The sequence below is a fragment of the Pinus tabuliformis genome, chromosome 7 (assembly GCF_031772625.1).
Source record: "Pinus tabuliformis cultivar Carrire ecotype Pingquan chromosome 7, CPIR1, whole genome shotgun sequence".
Classification (NCBI taxonomy): Eukaryota; Viridiplantae; Streptophyta; class Pinopsida; order Pinales; family Pinaceae; genus Pinus; species Pinus tabuliformis.
Window position 1 is genome coordinate 1,679,948,118 of NC_142293.1, and position 16,794 is coordinate 1,679,964,911.

At 38.3% G+C, this 16,794-nt stretch overlaps 1 protein-coding gene across 2 annotated transcripts in view; it reads left to right on the forward strand.

Annotated features, from left to right (window-relative positions):
• Positions 1-3,818: 3,818 nt before the first annotated feature.
• LOC149254914 (uncharacterized) overlaps positions 3,819-16,794 on the forward strand; it is a 218,814-nt gene continuing 205,838 nt past the window's right edge. The window contains exon 1 of one of the 2 annotated variants that reach the window (XM_089460276.1): positions 3,819-4,097. The gene's annotated coding sequence lies outside the window, so the exon portion shown is untranslated. The remainder of the gene's footprint in view (positions 4,098-16,794) is intronic. The other variant, XM_089460275.1, reaches the window with a different exon arrangement.

Here is a 16,794-nt window from a genome sequence, read left to right on the forward strand (position 1 = left end):
AAAAGAGGAAGACATGTCTTGCCATGGAGGAGTTGATTGAGTGATTCATCCATGTTTGAGTTCACTGGTTAAGCTAGGGTTTTTGTTGGCTTTCTCTAGATAGAAATTTGGAGAGAAAGTGGATTGTATGACCTCGTGGTAATGCTATGGTATGCACAACGGCTTCATCTTAAGCATGTTAATGGAGTTTTCAACCAACTATTACTTGCGTAAATTGCATATTTGACTTTCGACTATTTGTGTTCTTTATGGTTTGTTACTTACAACTATATATGTCTTGTTGATTAAACAAAAGTAAGTGCAATTATGTGAAGTGATTTAACATCATAATTGAAAAAAGATAGGGGTTGTTTTACTATCGTAACTAAGAGTTTGCCAAATTGGTTTATGTTTGATTATATTGCTCCCAAGGGTTGAAACTTATTAGAACACTTTGGTATCTTCTCCTCCTTGGATCCCCTAGATGTTTGGGTTGTTAAGGATTGAAATATTTCACATTTCTATTGTTGTTCTGTATTGTATAAGGTGACAATTTTGAATTACATAGGTCAACTTTTCATTTTTGAAATTTCAACACTTTTATGATGAAGACAAAATTTTAGATCACAAAGATCTACTTTTCTTTTTTAAAATTTAAAAACTTGTATGATTCTAAGAACCCACACTTATAAAGGAAAAATGTAAAGATATTAAAAAGATACAAAATGACTTTAACTCACTTTTAGAAGAAATTCACCATAATAATTCAACAAACTATTTTAAACACATGTGATACTTTTGAATTACATAGATCAACTCTTAATTTTTGAAATGTCAACACTTTAATAATGACAACAAAATTTTGAATCACTTTGAGTTAAATTTTTATTTTTAAAATTTCAATTTTGAATTACATAGATCAACTCTTAATTTTTGAAATGTCAACACTTTAATAATGACAACAAAATTTTGAATCACTTTGAGTTAACTTTTTATTTTTAAAATTTCAAAGTTTTTATGATTTTGAAATGTCACACTTTAATAATGACAACAAAATTTTGAATCACTTTAGGTAATTTTTCATTTTTAAAATTTCAAAGTTTTTATGATGCTGCAAACCAACATATATAAAGGAGAAAATAAAAAAATATCAAAAGGATACAAAATGAGCTAATAATGCATTTTATATGAATTAAAATAATCCAAAATAAGTTTTTCGAAATACATAATAATTTACCAAAAATAATACATATAACAAATAATGGGTGTAAAATAAAATAATTAATCATGAATAAGTTTAAAGAGAAACATTGAAACTTAGTAAGTGGATAAGTTGAGCATTCAATGACATTTTTTTTCATATAAATAAAGACTTTAGTTTAATTGTTTCATTTTGTTTAGCTTTCAATGAAATGTCTTTTTTTTTTTATATATAAATAAAGACTTTAGTTTAATTGGTTCATTTTGTTTAGCTTTCAATGAAATGTCTTTTTTATTTTATTTTTTATATATATAAATAAAGACTTCATTTTAATTGTTTCAACAACATCATACAACAAGGGCTCCCCATAGATTGGACAACTAGTCTGGCAATACCTCTTTTCAAGAGCGGTGACATCAATAATCCCTCCAATTATAGGACCATCATGATAAACCCTTTGTTTCCAAAGCTATTTGGAAGCATGCTAGAAAACAAAATTAGCAAGTGGGCAGAAGAAATAAATAAGCGTGCTAAAGGGCAAGCAGGTTTTAGACCTAAGCATTCAACAATTGATCATTGCATAACTTTAAGGCACATCATTGAAAAAGTTTGGGAGAATAAGGAAGAAGTCTTTTGTTGCTTTGTTGATTTCAGAAAAGCGTTTGACTCGGTTCCTAGGGATAAACTTTGGCAAAGAATGGAGGAACTTGGGGTTCCTAAACATTTGAGAGCAGCTGTGCATAGGCTGTATGAAGAGGTGAAAGTCAAAATTAGAACTTCGGCAGGCATTTCTGAAAGTTTTAGAAGCGATATCGGGGTCAAGCAAGGTTGCCCACTGTCTCCTACCCTTTTTGGTTTATATATCGACAAGCTTGAGGAGTGGTTAAATTCGCAAGGGGGTGATGGTATCTATTTGTGCAAGTTTGTTATAAGGCTTCTTTTGTATGCAGATGACCTTATTCTAATTGCTAAATCGACGCTTGGTTTGCAAGAGCACTTACTATCCCTTGAGCATTTTTGTAGAAGTGTGGGGATGCAAGTCAATATCAGCAAAACGAAAGTAGTGGTCTTCTCTAAGAAAAGAAAACATAACCAACATAAGTTCTACTTTGAAGGCAACATTCTGGAAGAAGTTGCGGAATACAAATACCTCGGAGTTGACTTCAACAAAAATCTAAGCTGGAATGGTTGTAGAAAGAAAAGAACTTTGGGGGGTTGGAAAGCATTTTATGCTTTTCAAAATAGGTGTAGAGAGGCAGAGTTATGGGACTGGAAGACCACTCAAACTCTTTTTGGGCTTCTAGTGATTCCAGTGATTCTATATGGTTGTGAACTGTGGGCTAGCAGTACTTCCGACATGCAGTGGAGACAAATTGAGAAAATTCAGAAGCATTTGATTACAAACAAATTTAAGATTAAAAGTGCAGTGCCTTATGATATCTTGTTAAGTGAAACAGGGGCTGCTCCTATTGAAGCAATTGCTATGGTGCGAGTCATAAGTTATTTAAAAAAAATTGAGCAAATGGAAGATGGTAGATGGCCTAAGGTTGTCTTTAATGATAGATTGTGCAAGAGCAAAAAAACTTGGATGCAACAAAATAACAAATGGTTTAATAAATGGGATATTTGCTTGAACGCGTGCCCCATAAACAACAAAGAGATAAAAGCTTTTGTTATGGAAAAGTTCCACAAACGTACTTGGGAGAAGGAGCTAGGAAGAAAGAAAAATTACTATATTGAAGTGTTTAATCCCACTCATAATCATCAACCAAAAGCATACATAGAGGCCAATATCTCTTGGAGAGCCAAAATTCTTATTGCTCAGTTAAGGACTAATTCTCATCAACTCCGTTGTGAAACAGGGCGCTGGAAAAGGCCAAAGGAAGTGTGGGAGGAAAGGGTATGCATTTTTTGTTCTTCCGGAAAAGTGAAAACAGAAAAACATTTCATTTTAGAATGTGAGGCCTTCAAAGACAACATGGAAAGTTATGCAGATACGCTCGCAGCTAACTCTTGGGATAATCTATTTAACGAGGGGTTTGTCGAGAAGAAGGGAGCATTTATTGTGAAGCTTCACAAAAAAAGGGCCGAATACATCAAGCAGATGAAAAAGCAATCTGTCCCATAGGCTATCTTTAGCCTCGTGGACGTTAAAATAATTTCTTTCTTTCTTTAGGTCAAAATTTTATGCTTGAAATTTTGTTAATTAAATGAAAACATTACTTTAAATTTCTCATTTATTAAGTATAATTACTATCTCTTAAAATTCTTATGGATTAGGTGCAACTACTATTTCTCTTAAAATTCTCTATCAAGTATAACACTTTTTGCTTGTATCTCTTTATATTTGAAACTTGCTGGGATAGAAAGTATAAAATCTTTAGGAATAAAATCTTAAATCAAAATAGATAATTTATTTCTTTAGGTCCGATAGACCATTATTTGGTCTCAGCGGACGTTAACCATCATCATCATCATAAATCATTAAGCTAGTGCAAAAAAATATTAGAAGAATGGTTTGATAAATTGAAAACCGGATGACAAACCCAGGCAGAGGGTCATCAAAGCGCAGGAGTCATAGAGCAGTTAAAAGTCTGCTTGAAAGTTTGAAACCATGGACAAAATATCTTACAAAAACCCATCAACGGAATCAATGGAGTCTAAGAGATTCATTGAATCTCCACCACGTGCTGCGATGGGGACAGAATTTGTTTCCGTGTCATCGGAGGGCAAGAATATGCACACGTTAAAGTCCCACTCGCCCACCAGCACCATTTGATATATTTTCCTTTCAAACACTTCCACATTTGCAATCATTCGGCATTCGAGCTGCCCCATCTTTACCAGAAATAATTGCAGAAGCCCCAATAATTGAGGGCCGTTAAGCGCTTTTAAACAGCAATTCTTCACATTACAGGTAAGAGTCCACTGACCATGACAATAAATTTCTACAAATACTGTTTACTTTACGGCTGATGCTTTGTATCCATGTTACAAACATGCAAATATTTAAAAAAAATACAAATAGTTGAGATGCCCATTTGAATTATGTTTTCGTTTTCCGAGTGATGATTAAGCGGGGATTTTGAATATATCTTTGAATATTGCATGCTGGCATTTTATTTTCTGATACTGAACAGCTTCTGGTCATTTTCTCTCTCAGTTATTGTACACTGCTCTTCCGTTTTTTCAATGCATATAATGATGCCTTTTCGTGTTATGATTGTATTTAAAATATTAGGGATATTTATCGACACATCTCTTGTGTATCTCATGCTTTACAAAATATGCTGCTGATATATTCTTCTACTACTTTGAAATACTAAAATTCAGCTGATGGGGTTGTGGTGGTATCTGGTATAATCTCCCCAGTGTTCAAATCCCCCCGAGGGCATGTTTTTAAGAATTGCCTTTTGTTGGCTGGTTTGTCCCTTGTAGTTGTAGTTAGGTTCTCTACACCTAAATGGGCTGCGGGTATTTCTTCCAACTTGCTTGATGAAGTATCATCTTTAAGAAAAGGAAAAGCTAAAATCCATCTTATACCATCGCACGACCGTTGAATCTGCCAAACAAATTGAAACCATATGCGGTCGATTTTCCATGCAGAGTAATTTAGGCCAGTCATGGGTTTGAAACATCCTCTTAGATAGGGAGGGGGGAATACTTCCACCTTTCCTGAATCCCAAATTTGGGATATTTGTTCCTCCAACTCTCTTCTCAGTGTTTTCTACTTTCACTTTTGCACCGAAGTCCGTAAGAGCCTATCCTTAGCTGCACCATCCCTTGGTTTTCCCTCTAAGGGATGTTTGCTTTAAAAATTGCTTGTACATTATGCTTATAGGTTTGATATACAATACTGGTGTATTTTGCTGCTAGCTTGGGTAACATTCTAAAACCTTGTTTTTACCTGGTTTGCTTTCTTTTCACAGAAGTTTCCATGCACAAGCTAAATTTCATCCTTCAAAAAGTTGTCAAAACCCTTCACATGATGCCAGTTTGTACCTCACTCTCATGTTTTGCTTTATATTGCATGTCTCAGAACTGCTCTCTTATTTCTGCCTCCTCTGAATTGCAAACTTGACATATTTTGTCCTCTAACTCTTCCCTCTGTTTTCTACTTTCCACCTTTGCACTAAAGTTAGCTACACCATCACTTGGTTTTTCTTCTATGGGATGTTTTCTTTTAGAAAGGCTTGTACCTTATTCTCATGGGTTTTTACCACGGTTTGCTTGTTTCCCATAGAAATTTTCTTGAATAGGCTAAATTTCCTCTCCCAAAAAGTTGTTACAACTTTTCACCTGATGCCAAATTGTACCTCACTCTTAGGTGTTGCTATATGCCTCACGTGTCTTGAAACTGCTCTCCTCTTTCCACCTTTCTCTAATAGCAAAATTGGTATTTTCTGCCCTCTAACTCTTCCCCCAGTCTTTTCTACATTCCAACTTTGCACTAAAGTTTGTAAAAACCTATCATTGTGTTTTTAAATGGAACACACTATATTTTTTGATCAGAGTTAGGGTCTTAACCCCCCCAGCCCACTACCAGAATCGATTTATCTAGTGGGATCTGGTAGGAGTTAACAGAACTGCACCTCTGGGGATGTCACTTTGAGGATTTCTCCTTTAGATCGGAATCAAACCCGAGTCAGTGATAGAAAAATCCCACATGTTTACTGCTGGACCACAAGCTCAGCTGGCCACAAAAGCCTATCCTTAGCTGTACCATCACCGGGATTTCCCTCCAAGGGAGATTCACTTTTATATATGCTTGCACCCTATTCTTGTGGGTTCGATTTTAGTTGCTGGCTTGGTGACATTCTAAAGCTTTGCTTTTATCATTGTTTGCTTTCTTCCCACAGAAATTCCCTTGCATAGGCTAAATATCTTCCCTTCAATAGTTACTACAGCGCTCTAACACTTTAGCGTAGGTGTATATAGCATATGTCTACAAACTATCTCCTATTCCCACCTTTCCTGAATTGTAAACTTGTTATATTTTGTCATGCAATTTTTCCCTTGGTCCTTTATACTTTCCAACTTTGCACTAAAGTTTGTGAAGTACCATTTTTTATTGTGCCACCACTTGGTTTTCCCTACTAGGGATGTTTTCTTTTAGAAATACTTGCACTTTATTGCCATGGCTTATTTGAATTTTTTCATATAAAATTGTTGCTTCCTTAAATATCCACTCAAAATGATCAATGCACTAGATAATCTCAGAAGCAATGGCACAAGGTTCATGTTTTTCTATCTCATACATACCGAATGGCCAAACTATTCCATAATGGATTTGATGGCAGATGCCTTATTCATATTTCAAGATGACAGAGAAAATACTTGTATCCCAGAATTATTTCTAGATGGTTAGAAACATGCTTCTTATTTCTGGAATGCCTCTGGATGTTAGAAATGCCCCCCAGGACGTCCACAAAGTGCTCGAAGTGCCAGAAATGCTGATGGGGTTTTCAATTATTTCTGGAAATTTCTGAGGCCATTTTTTGTCACTTCTGAAAATTGCCAATAGTTTCCATTCAATTCTGCATTATAAAATATGTTTTGGACAATAACAAAAGGAACTAAAACTTTCTAAAACCATACCTAATCTCAGTAACCCTAAAAAAACGGTTCTAAAGCACTAAAAAAAAGACACTTTATTAGAATTTACAGGTATAGGGTAAAACCAGTGATCCAACAATGAAATTTTTTTCCTATATGCATTGAGATTCAAGTTATTAATTGTGATTTATTGTTGTATGGCTGAAAATAAAGCTGATATATAGATGATAACTTTACTTGAAAATTTTCTTCCTGTTTCCAATAATTATTTCTTGGCATTTCCCTATTTCCTGCAGTTCTTTGAAAAGTATATCCTGATTCCCAAGTTTACTGCCCTTACTAGACCCTTGTTGTTCCTGTTTTTGCAAACTGTTTCCTTCCATTTTTTCCATCCCATTTCTAATATTTGAGAACACAGGAGAAAATGGAATAGTTTGGAACATACTCCTTACATGGGCATCCAAAACTAGTATGTGGAGTGCCTATTTGAAATCTGGATGAGGTGGATTCAGATAGTGGATTTATGTATTAGCAGATGGAGGACTATTTGGACAAGGTGGTCTTTATCATATTTGCAGGTGTCCATAGAAGCTGAAGGTTGAAAAGGAGACATTTCATGAGATAAGGACATTCCATACCCATTGAGAACAGCTTGAGGAGGCATACAAAAAGCTAAGTCACATGACACAAGGACACAAGGCACAAAGGACAGGAAAATACGAGTATCTGACACGTGACATGATGACCCCCCTGGAACATGACACAGAGGACACATTTTATATTATATATTAAAAAATATAACAAATTAGTGAATTACACATAAAATATGGAATATATAAAACATTTACACGATGATGATACAAATTTAATCATACAACTAATGCATATAACTAAAATAGCACAGAGAGCAATCCATCTCGAACCAAAAATACATTAACAAAGAGGCCGTAAATGGCTTGTAGAGTCCAAAAAATATCATGCTACAACAAATAACTAGTACTATATATCATCAAAAGCATTGCCTATATTGGGATACTCATCATTAATATCACCTTTTAAGCACTAAAATAAGTTAGAAAAAAAACTTAACATGTTAAATCGAGATTCTGTTAGATTGAATCATTGATGGGTACATTTTTACTAGGGTCATGACAGAGGAGTTCAACAATCAATGCTACCAACATTGAGGTACATAGAGGGCTTTGTCCTCTTAACTAAATGCTGATTCCATACCCTCATAGATGACAATCTCCAATGGAAACGTTGCAATCCCCCCAATTCTGAAATCCTGAAAACTGTTAAGTCTGCTGGAATTTGAGTGGGATCTAAAAATTTACTTTCTCCATATGAAATCCAATGAGGTCGGAACCACCTTCAAACATCCTGAATCTATTAAATTTAATGGTAATGTTAAAAATTTAAGTAAAAGGATGAAAATGAAAGATAAAGGAGAATGTCACTTTAATTGCTTTCTTCAACATTACTATTAATTGCATAGCATTAGTAGGGCCTGGACAAACCCACTTCCCGACTCTTGGAATCCCTTCTGACATTGCTTAATCACCCTTAGCTGCACTCCAAAACCTTTGACAGCTCCAAACTTGTGAAAGCATTGCGTGAAAATGAGGCAATAAATCGATTTTAAGATGCTTTTTAATTGGACACGCGTCGAAGTTTCGGGACACCAGTAGGGCTTGTGTCCAACACCGATCAAACTTGTGTCTTGTCGTGTCAGACACGTGTCACACATGTGTTGTGTCGACACATGAAATACATGACATGTGGGGGGAGGGAGGACGTGTTATGTTACTTAGACAAGAGGTAAAGAGGGTAATCACAATGTGGGGAGGTCGTCTTGTCTAGAGGAAGGACAACCTATAAGGACATCCGTGGAGATTGTTACGAGGATGGCCTGCATAGGAAGAGGATGGCTCAGTAGAACTTATGACATCCAACTGTAGAAGAGATAAAGTAATCATCATGAAGATGACTTGTTGGGATGTCCAATTGTGGAGATGATGGGGAGCTCATATTCATGATATCCTGCATAGAAGGATGACCTGCTAGGATCTCCAACTATGGAAATGACATAGTAGTCCTTGTGAGGATGGTCCACTCAGAGAGTACATCTTGAATAATGGAGGACATTCTGCAAAGACATCTTGGAATACATTTGCTGAAGCAATTGCAGGGAAAGTGACTGACAAGGATGTACTCTTGGGGAATGAGTGAAGTGATTATGTAGAGGATATCCTGCACAACTGAAGGGCGTATAAAATATTTGGATACAGAGATGTATATGCCATTGAGAAAGAGGTTTCGTGTTCTAGTGAGGGATAGAGTGAAGGAGTTACAAGTTTGAAATTCCTAAAGCAAAAGAGTGCATGGATTATACCTTGAAAGAATTCATGAAAAATGAATAGAACACAGGAAATATTTTTCCCAATTTGTAAAGCCAGAAGGTGAATTTGTTTGAGAGGAAGTTGACAAGTAAGAGGACAAAGCAAAACTTAAAGACAAATTTGATGAAACTAAGCAAGATGGAGCAATGCACTGTCAGGGAACCCAAGTGGATAAGATCCACCAATCGCCTTCAGATTGGCCTTCTCAGCTTAACACAAGAATAATAAAATCTTACGATATGATCATGTACCTTGTAAACGCAACTCATCAATGCTGGTCCCAAAGAGAAATGGAGAGTGTAGAGTGATTGCTGAGTTTTGTTCTCACATCCCTTAGTGTTGGGAGTTAAGTATTAAAGGTAATGTGCAATGGTCTTGTAACCAAAATGGAACTACAACCATGACAAAATTAAAATATAACAACGATAACATAAAAGTTAGCAAGAAACAATGGAGGCACCTGCACACCCAAAGGTGAATTTCACCTATGAATCCAAAAGAATGGAGGGATGCATCTCTAGTAAACATCAAATGTTGGTTCTTTGTATCGATAAAATGATCTGAGATACATAGAGGGGAAAATCACTATTTATAACAATAGAGTGGCAAAACCGATAACTTAATGCCTAAGTCACTAATAAGAGTCATGAGACCCCTGTTATACAAAACGACTTTTTTACAAATATATCATAAAAAATCATGAGCTTATACACAAAATAGTTCATGTACATAGAGTTGTGGTTAGGTACAGAACATGCCCTCCCTCTTAAAAAAGCTTTGTCCTTAAGGTCAAAAAATCAAACAATAAGAACCAAATGTGGAAAAAAAACTGCTCAAAAACTGAAAAATATGCACTGGCACACCATGAAAGGTTTAAAGAATGTGGTATAATAGCTCAAAAAAAGTCAGAAACATGCCTTTGCATCTGTGTGAAGCATGAGATTGCTCAACTGTGGTGGTTAAACCCCTCTTTTGGTCGTCTGAGTGATTTTGGAGCAATGCTGATCAAGAAGAGAGTGTGCACTTTATAACTTAAGCCACTGTAAGGATAGAGAACAAGATTTGAATCCCAAACCAGTTGTTTCGAAAAGTACTACTCCAACCAAATGAGCTAAAACATGATTATATTTAAGGCATAAAAAGAGAAAGTGTTCTTTTTTCAGTCAATGGCTACTCTGAAGACAAGGGAATCACAACATTTGCAAACTTGGGCACTGTATAAATATCTGAAATGCTCTGATACCATGTAGAAATTGTTTCTATACACCTTTTATTGCAAATTCATAATTTCCTCATCACAGCAGAGGTTTCCCAAATTTAATCCCTGAAACCTTTCAGCCTTGGGGCTGATCTGAAATATATAATTATAGTGTCAAACAACAGTGAATACTTCACTTCACTTCATTCTTCTCACTTTATTACAACAGATTTCATAGCGATAAATCTGTCCTCTTATCGTCAAAATTTGTGTTAACTCTCTTAACAATTTCAGCCATATGTTCTATCAAATCAACGTGAACAAGTAGTGCTGGAAATTACCGTATGAAGAAGATAACCTAAGCTGAAAATAAAATCTGCAAGCACACAATAATTAGACAGCTGAATCACTTCATTTGTATTTATGAGATGAAGTACATGTACCTATTCACAGCTGATCATAAGTTGGTATAATTTCAAGTTCTCGAAACCCTAGCTAGTGAAACCAAGAAAATCCTAGACACCAACTCATAGAGAGGAATTACTCCTAACCAAAGCTGGTTTCTTCTTTTACATTCTCTTTGACTCCGACACTTAAATCCCACAAATGTGCAAGCTGTCTCTTTCTCTCCTCTTCAACAAGCATAACAAGTATCACAAGGGTTTTTAAAGCCCTAGATTCCTTCTCTTACAAGAGTGACAAGAACAATGCTTCTTTTACCGTCTAGGGTTTATCACAAACCTAGTTTCATCGCCTCCTTAAGGTGAAACCCTAACACTAGAAGTATTGTTGAACTTCTCCAAGAAACCTAGTGCTTAAAGGCAAAGAGTTGTCATACACTCAAGAGAATATTAGAGAGATTGGTGCGATCCAGTCCTCACATATCTAATACACATGAGTAATGAATGAATCACCATGATCAAGTATCATACCTAAAATCTCTCTCTTCTCTCTCTCTCTTCTTATCTTCTCCTAAGGTTTCCTCATGAACCCTAGCATATTGCTTCCTACAAGATGTCTGTCTAAGACAAGTAATAAGAGTGATTACAATGATGATGATGTGAAATGACTCTCTCCTTCCACTATTTCTTAGTTTTTGTAGCATTAGATGTGTTCTAGCCTTGAAATTTTGTGGAGGCTAGAATACAGGAGATCTCCAAAACCTAGAAATCGTTTTGGAAATTCCGTGTAGAAATGACTTAATTAGATTATTAGCTAGTTTTTAAATATTTCCTAAGTCTAAACTTAGGGAATATGGTTAATTAGTCAGAATTAATTAAGTCAAGGCATGAATGATCCACAAACTCACACAGATTGACTTCAAGTTAATCCTAGCCATCGATTAAGATTTAATCTTGGTCGTTAGAGTCCCAACAAAGGGTTATAAGAAGAAGTCAATGGGCACTTGGAGAAAACACTTGAGAGGTTCGATTTCTGAGCAGATCGATTTCCAGAGAAGTAGCAGTCAGTTGTTGGAGAGAGAGTCACAAATTGAAGCAGTGAGCGAGGGGTAGAGACAGTGAAGCCGTAGGAAGAATTCCAAATCCGGTGAGTGCATTTGCAGAGAGGCATAAGAGCCACAAAGAAGCTGACGCTGGGGTAGTGTAGTAGCCTCTATAGGTAGTTTCGATTCTGTTGGGGAAAGTCGAGTTTCAGTGCCAGAAATTAGACAGAGGTTCTGGAGGCCAGGAGAGACATTTTCCCAGACAACAACAGATTAGACGGCTTGAGGAGAGGCTGATTCAGATTGAGTGCAAAAGGGACCGCGCTAGTGTGACGCAGTAGCTGTGCAAAGGTAGTTTGGATGGTTCACTTGGAGTTGTAGTCAGAGCCTGAATTTGCCTGTGGGGTGAGGAAAATTCCTCACTAGATTTTTGCCAGTATTTTCTCTGTAGGATTGCTAGTATTCGACATCCAGATTGTACTCAGATTATTTCACTGCTGCTTAATAATAAAACCCTCAGCTGTTGCACCGGTTTTCCCAAGTTGGGTTTTTCCGGGGACTTTTGTCCAAAAATAATTGTGTTATTTTATGTGTGTGTGCTAGCATTTCTTCCAACGTTTATTCTTCTGTAGTTTTATTTGTGTAGATTGCAGTGTGAGTTATTCAGTATTTGCTGTAGGAAACAGTAAATAAATTGTTAAATTTAATTAACAATTAGGAGAATAATTTCTAGTTGCTACAATAGGATTCTAGTTGTGGAATTTTCACATGGTATTAGAGCGCAGTTGATTAGCCAGAGAGCTCAGTAGCAAAGACAAAAGGAGTTTCGTTGTTCAATGTGGGTAGCAGATCAAAACCCCAAAGGCAACACAATCACTTTGCCAAGAGGCCGAGTTTCTTGAGGAGATTCGATTTTTCTGAGTGAGGGATAGAAAAATTCGATCTCTCCAGATCGAGTGATTCCAGAGGCAGAGGGAGCAACCCAATATTTTCGCAGAGCAGATCTCTAGCTGGACACAATAGTTTTGCAGCAGTTTGTTAGAGCAGAGCTAGCATCGGGTGGAAGGAGAAGAGCACACATGGAGGGAAACTTTTCCTCAAGGAACTTCTAGTCTCAAGAAGTTCGATTTTTCCTTGCAGATCAACAGTCGTTGTGAGTAGAGTTTCTCACTCCAAAAGGGAGTGCGAATAGCTAGGCAACAACTGAGCAGAAGGAAAGAGGAAATTTTCGACATTGTTGAGATAGCCACTACTGGTCTTCGTGATCATGATAGGTTGGATGGTGCCTCTAACTATGTCATATGGAAGGCAAGGATATCCTTCTTTATAGATGAATATGGCCTAAAGCCATATATTGATGCAGTGGTTGCAGTACCCCAAGATGCAGATTAGACGAAGGAGTACAGAAAGGAGATGGCGTAGGCGAAGAGGTTGATCCTCGATGGAGTCTGGGATCACATTGTTTCACACATAGTTGGCAAAGGTACTACCAGAGAGATGTGGGAGACTCTCTCCACGCTGTACCAGGGCACTTCCGAACAGCGAAAGATGTACATAGAAGAGAAGTTGAGATGCATCAGGATGCAGAAGGGGGAAGGCATAAACCCCTTCCTCTCCAAGATTCAGGAGGTTTGAGACCAGTTGTTAGCTGTTGGGGCAGCGCCTCAACCCACAGAGCTAGTGTGATTGGCACTAAACAGTGTCTCCAAGGAGTGGTAGGTATTCGTCCAAAGTATTTTGGGTAGAGATACCTTGCCAAGTTGGGACATGATGTGGGCCGGTTTTGAGCAGGAGGAGTTGAGGCGAGCTCTTTTAAAGAGCTCCATCAGTGGCAACAACAACGGACAAAAACAGGTGAAGGAGGAGGAGAATGTGGCCCTCGCATCAAAGGGTCCCTATGAGGGACAAGGGGAGCAACAAAAGAAGAAGGAGGACCTGTCAAAGGTCAAGTGCTTTAGGTGTGGCGAGTTTGGCGACTACAGTACCTAGTGTCCTCTCAGGAAGAAGGACAAAGAGGAGAAGCAGGACCAGGCGGTAGCTCATGCCGATATTGATAGGTTGTCCTCCAGGTTGGAGGAAGACTTCACTTGATCGCCGTCATACCTCCAGGAGTGAGGTGGGTGTTGATTTGGGATAGCATCGGATGTGCCCTAGCCACAAAATTTGGTGGAGAGGTTGGGGCACATGAGATCTCCAATACCCAGAAAGGGTTTGGGCAGATTCTAAACAGATAAGGAGATATTAAAATAATTAATATTTTTAATGGAGTCCCTAAGTCGAAACTTAGGGAAAGTAAAATATTAATATGAATCCGTGTTAGAATGGTCCAAAAAGACAGGGATCAAGCCAGATCTAATCTTAGTCGTTGATTAGGGACTTAATCTCGGCCGTTGAGATGTCAACAGAAAAAGTATAAGAGGAGGCTTGAGGGGCACTTGGAGAACATATTGAGGGAGACCAGTCATTTCAATTTCTGGAGCGGGGTTTGCTGAGAAATTGAACCAGTGGTCTGGAGAGCAGTCCGGAGGTAGCAAGTACGGAACAAAGAGATGGGAGATCAGTGTAGAAGAGGCAAACGCAGAGCCAAAGGAAGCCACGCAGAGGCAACAGAGACTACGTAGAGCCAGAAGGGCCTGCGTCATCCACGCAGAGGCTGCAGGAGTGATGCAGAAGCCCAGAGAGGCTGCGCAGAGCTTCAGTAGGTTGACGCAGAGGGTTTCAGGCTGTAGTAGAGGTTAGTAGGGCCAACGCTGGGTTTAGGAAATTGCTAGAAGTTTGTCTATCTGTGGGTAAGCTAGTTTGGCACCCTGTTGTACAAGAAATTTGTTGAATAATAAAATCCTCCCTTGCTGCACTGGTTTTCCCACATTGGGTTTTTCTGGGGACATTAGTCCAAAATAACTGTGTCAATGTGTGCATATTTTTGTTTCTGTATTACGATGTGATATCTGCAACAATATTTATTTTAATGTTTGTTGAAGTAATTTCATGAATAACTTATGATGAAATAAGTAGGAAAAGTAAATCAGTTGCTGTAGTGATAGAATTTTCACATGGTATCAGAGCAAGTAATCAGAGACAGAAAGGGAAAATCAGTTATGGGTCGAGACCACGATGCAGAGGCATCCACCTCAGGGGACTCACACAGATTTTTAGAAGATTGCACAAGAGAGAGATTTCGATTTCTCTATGTTGGCTTCCAGGTTGGAAGAAGAAGTGGCGTGCATGACTAGTGCTGCATCATCAGAAGTATGGTATATAGACAGTGGAGCCTTGTGGCATATGACAGGAATCAGGGAGTGTTTCTCAGAATATTGAGAAGAGAAGATGAACTTTCAGATCACCATGTGGAACAAGGCAAAGTGTACTCCAGTAGGAAAGGGTACCATAGTTTTTCAAACAGAATCAGGAGAGTGGTTTCGTGCCACAAATGTGCTGCATGTGCCAGGATTGGGTATGAACTTACTTTCCGTGTCACAACTGGCAAGGGCTATGACATCTACTTCATTAAGGAAAAGGTATACGTCAAACACCCGAGCTAGAAAAAGAAAGTGCAAATCGGGATCAAAAGTAATCGGTTGTACAAATTACAACTAGAATCTCCAATGGCACTAATAGTCAGTGATGGGGACAAAGACTTGAATGAACTATGGTACAGAAGGATGGGTCACTTGCACCATGGAGCTCTGAGAATTCTCAGGAGCACTAGAACAGGAGTTACGGATCTGACTACGGAACGAGATGATGTATGCAGGGGATGCGCTCTAGGAAAGTATGCCAAGGCGACATTTCCTAGGAGGAACCACAGGGCCAAGAGTGTACTAGGATTGATACACTCAGATATTTGCGGACCTATGTCCGTCAAAGCTCTCAGCGGTGCCGAGTATTTCCTTACTTTCATTGATGACCACTCGAGGAAAACTTGGATCTATTTTTTGAAAACCAAGGATGAGTTTTCAGTCGATTCAAGGAGTTCAAGGCTCTAGTGGAGAATCTGACAGGTAAGAAAATAAAAGTCTTGCGCTCAGATAATAGTGGAGAATATGTCGATAAGGACTTCACTGATTTTTGTGCTAAGGAGGGTATCAGAAGAGAGTGGACAACTCCCTACAATCTGGAGCAGAATGGGGTGGCAGAAAGGAAAAACAGTTATATTGTAGAAACAGCCAGGGCCATGTTGTATGATCAGGATATGCCAAAATTCTTGTGGGTAGAAGCATGCAACACAACTATCTACATTCAAAACGGGACTCCTCATTGGGCATTGGGCAAGATTACTCTAGAGAAAGTCTTCACTGGGAAGACACCTGAAGTCAGTCATTTCAGGATATTTGGGAGTTTGGCATATTGTCACATACCCAAAGAAAAGAGGAAGAAGCTAGATCAGACTGTAGAAAAGGGGTATCTGGCAGGATATAGCGAGAACGCTAAGGCATACAGGATCTATCTTCCAGGGAGCAGGAAGGTAGTAGTACGACGAGATGTAAAGTTCATGGAGGACAGAGCTTTCAGAAGATCTCGCGAAATGCCTTCCAAGGAGCAGTCGAAAGAGGATCCGTTGGTCATGCCTCTTCAACCAACAGAAGTGAAGAATCCTTCCTCAGATTAGGAAGATTCTCAGGATGAGGAAGAGGAGCAAACAGAAGCACCTGTTGGCAGAGGAAGAACCAGCAGGGAACTTCGTCAGATTCTGCGTGATGCAGAGAACTTCATTGGAGAGCCAAGGAACAGTAAAAGGGAGCGAAAACAACTAGACATGTATCAAGTGTTAGTAGCTCAAGATGGAGAGCCTTCCAGCTTCAAGGAGGGAGCTCAGCATCAGGTCTGGCTAGATGCGATGGTGGAGGAGTATAACTCCATAATGGTAAATGATGTCTGGAAGGTGGTGTCAAGGCCTCAAGACAGATCTGTGGTAGGTTCAAGATGGATCTACAAGATCAAATATGCTGCAGACGATAGTATTGAAAAATATAAGGCCAGGTTTGTGGCTAAGGGGTATGCTCAAAAGGAAGCG